The 3,675-nt window shown below is 46.6% G+C and overlaps 1 protein-coding gene across 6 annotated transcripts in view; it reads right to left on the reverse strand.

Moving 5' to 3' along the window:
• Window positions 1-2,715: 2,715 nt before the first annotated feature.
• Rgsl1 (regulator of G protein signaling like 1) overlaps window positions 2,716-3,675 on the reverse strand; it is a 61,077-nt gene continuing 60,117 nt past the window's right edge. For all 6 annotated transcript variants that reach the window (XM_076547639.1, XM_042258321.2, XM_076547641.1 and 3 more), the window contains one exon: window positions 2,716-2,985. The gene's annotated coding sequence lies outside the window, so the exon portion shown is untranslated. The remainder of the gene's footprint in view (window positions 2,986-3,675) is intronic.

Raw genomic sequence — 3,675 nt, forward strand, 5'->3', positions numbered from 1 at the left:
TTGAGCGCCCCACCTCAGCTACTGCTCTGGTGTTAGGGGTTCAAACTCTCAGGCCCATGCTATTTTTGGAGCACTGAGAGATCAATTATAGGTCACTAAATTAAATTTGAATATCAAACAAAAAACCCAAGCAATTCTTCTAGTATGGTTATTTCTTCATACAGCATTTGGACATGCTTAGGCTAAAAATTACTCATTGCTTATCTGAAATTTATATTTATCTAAGTTTCTATGTTTTATCATAGTTGTGAAAAAAATCTGAGAACAATTTAAAGGGGTATTATTTATCCTGGCTCACAGTTTTTTTTTTTTTTTTCATTTCACTCTCATTTATTCTTTTTTTTTTTTAATTTTAAACTTTTAAATTTATTCTTTGCGTCTTTCACATCATGCATCTTGATCCCATTTATTTTTCTGCCCCTTTGTATTCACCCTCTGCTCTTGCAACCTCTCCCCCAAAATAAAATAAAATTTAAGAGAAAAATCTCGTCATGGAAGCTGTAGTGGGACACAGTGAGTCACACAGTATACCCTTTTGTCCATACATGTTTACTTGCAAGTGTTCATTGCAAAAAGTCAATGGTCAGATTCGAGGCCTCTGGTTTCTGCTACACTATCAATACTGGGTCCTCACTGGGACTCCTCTTGGGTATCCTGTTGCTGTCCTATGTCATGGAGATGCTGCAACTTTGGGTCTGCAGGATATGACCCTTCCCATGCTCCAGCAGATCACAGATGGGGTGGATGTTGGGGTGGGCCAACTCATAACTCTGGTTCTGGGCCTGGGTAGTTGCAGGGTTAGTCAGCCCACCAGCTCTTCCTGTCCTCTCCACCAGCTCACCCTTTACAACAATAAACAAGGGGTGGGACCCATTCTCCTGCTTTCATGCCCTCAGGGTCGGCTTGCCCACACCTATACTACACCATCAGGGCCAGCTCTAATGTATTGCCCAAGTGAGGTACAGGGGCCACTCTTTGGAGTCCTGTGGCTGGTGAGGACAAGGACAGCTCTCCTGCTCTTATGACCTCAGGGCCAGCTCTCCCATCTGCCACAGGTGCCAAGGGGGGCATCTCTCCTCACCCATGCCACCATATGGCAGATGAGGGGCAGGGCCAGATCTCCCACATTCTTGGCTCGCTCAAGCTCAGTCAACAGAGTCAGTTCTACTGTGCTGCCCAGACAAGGTGCAGGGCCCGCTTCCCCAAGGACTGTCTCTGGTAAAGGGGAGGGTCAGCTCCCTAGCCAGTGCAGGTGCAAGCGTAGACGGGGGAGGGCATCTTTCCCTCACCTTTATCATCCCACTGCAAGGGGGGTGCAATACCAACTATCCTATGCTCTCAGGGCTGTCTCACCCATGCCCCTGTCTACGGGGTCAGCTCTGCTGTGCTGCCCAGGCGAAGTATAGTACCTAGTCTCCTAGGTGCTTCAGCCAGGGAGGACACGTTCTCCACAGGGTTGCAGCCAGTGAGGGGTGGGACCAACTCTGTCGTTTTCCCCTCAGTTTTCAGTGATATCAGGAGCCAAGGACATTAACACAGACCATGGCTGCAACAGGGCCATGAACCCAGACATGGCTCTGGATGGCAATCCAGCCATCTGCTTAAGCCTGCTCCTCACTGCTCCTCACTGCTCCTCCTCCTCCTCCTTCACCTCTTCAGATATGCCTCTGTCCATAGGGCATGAACCATTCTGTCTCTCTCTCTCCCGTACCAGACCATACATTTGCTCACCATAGTAGTGCTGACTGCCTGGTGCCTTGTGGTGTGTTTTTCTCCTCAGAGCCCAGGGTGGACCATCCCAGGCATGTGGGTCTCCTTATCCTGTTCCCTGGCCCATAGTTTTAATGAGTTCAGTTCACAGTTGCTTGGCCCAGCTTGGGCAGGACTTCATGGTGGTGGGAGTGTGTGGTAGGGAAGCATTCCCAACTCAAGTCAGAGGGAAGCAGAGAGAGCAAGTACAAGAAGGGGCCAGAGGGAGCTAGATTTCCAAATGCCCTACTTCCCCCAGCCAGGCCCACCTTCTACCCTCTACCACTTCCCAATCATGGCACCAAGTAACGGGTTCATCAGTGGACTGACCCCTCATTAGGTCAGAGCCCTCAGGATCTGCTGGTGGCTGGGAAAGCCATCACACCGATACAGAATTAGAGGCCTTTCTAGTCTCTAAGGTTGCTCTCAGTCCAATCAAGTAGACACGATTAAACACCACACTAGGTGTCCTGCCTTTTAAAAAAAATGAGAAGGGGTATAGGGATTAAACACAGGGCCTTGTATTAAATACAGGGCCTGTATGTACTAAGTAAGTGCTCTACCATTGAGTTACATACTTTGACCAGTTGTGTTGTTTTTTTTTTTTCAAATGACTTGTAATGGTATGTATTTGTGGGGCACAGTGTGATATTTCCACTCACATAGACAATATGCACTGTCTGATCAGGTCATTGTCATGCCCATGACCTGATATTTACTATTCCTTTGTTGGGAACATTCAAAATCTCTTCTCCTATTTAGAGGTATGTTGTTATCAGCCATAGTTACCATACCACCTTACAGAATTGTGGGCCTTTTTTTCCTTTCTGTTAAACTGCACCCTTTCTGCTAACCACCTCGAGTCACCCTGACTTCCCAGCTTCTGGTAAGTGATATCTTATCCCTTATTTCCGTGAGCTCAGCTCCTTTCGTTTTAACCTAGGAATGAGAATGTAAGATAGTAAATACGGTGTATTCTTTATTCTGGCTAATGACCAACAACCCTGATTACTGTGTCAGGGTGAGGGCTGGCACCCCACGGTGCTGTACACACAAGCCACTCCCCCTGGTTGAGGAAACGAGAGACACACGTCATCACACCCCTCCTGTCGCCCCGCGATGCGCACACCTGCAAAGTCTTCCCTGGAGGTGGAGGTGTATCCTGTGGTCTCTCTTGCCTTTCTTCTCCCTGTCTCTTTTGGTCACTCCTCAATCTGAATGGGCTGTATGAACTTCCTAAAAAAAAAAAAATCAAAGTTCCCAAAGCACTAAGAATGATTGGACTATAAAAGTACCCACCGAGGAGACAGTTCTTGCTGTTTCCTCTTTGCTGTGGTCATCATGACTGGAATTGATCATTGATAGGAAACTCCATGGTCAGAAAAAAGCAGAAACATGACTTCCTGGTTTATTTTTCTCTACTACATTCCCAGCAGTAAGCTCATTTCATTGACTTGTGTATTCAGTACCTATTTATGGGGAAACTATTAATGTGTCACTCTGTCAGGTACTGGAGGTACAAAGAAAAATAGGACATGGCATTTGCCCTACAAATCATACAGCCCACGCCTACAGGCAAAGCTATAGGAGTTTGTCCCTCTGTTAATGGTCAATGAGAGAACAGCCCAAAGATCTTTCTCTCAAATGAATGAAGCCATCTTTCCTTTCCTTAAGTGAGACTCATCTACTGCCAACATGTAGGAGTTCAGCTGTGTTTTAATCTACCTGGAGGGCGTTTATCACGTGACCCCAAAGTTGGCATTTTACTAGATCCCCATTAGTCACCTTGTGGGTGTCCTCACACCCTCTTCAGTCTCATGTTCAGACATCTTGCTCTTTTTTGATTAAGTTCTTTCCTGGGACCTCAATTCCAGTAACCAGGCTCTTCTTCATTCCTTGTCTGTTATGAGCTATTGCAGGCCATGA

Source organism: Peromyscus maniculatus, chromosome 11 (genome assembly GCF_049852395.1).
Source record: "Peromyscus maniculatus bairdii isolate BWxNUB_F1_BW_parent chromosome 11, HU_Pman_BW_mat_3.1, whole genome shotgun sequence".
In the NCBI taxonomy this organism is placed as follows: domain Eukaryota; kingdom Metazoa; phylum Chordata; class Mammalia; order Rodentia; family Cricetidae; genus Peromyscus; species Peromyscus maniculatus.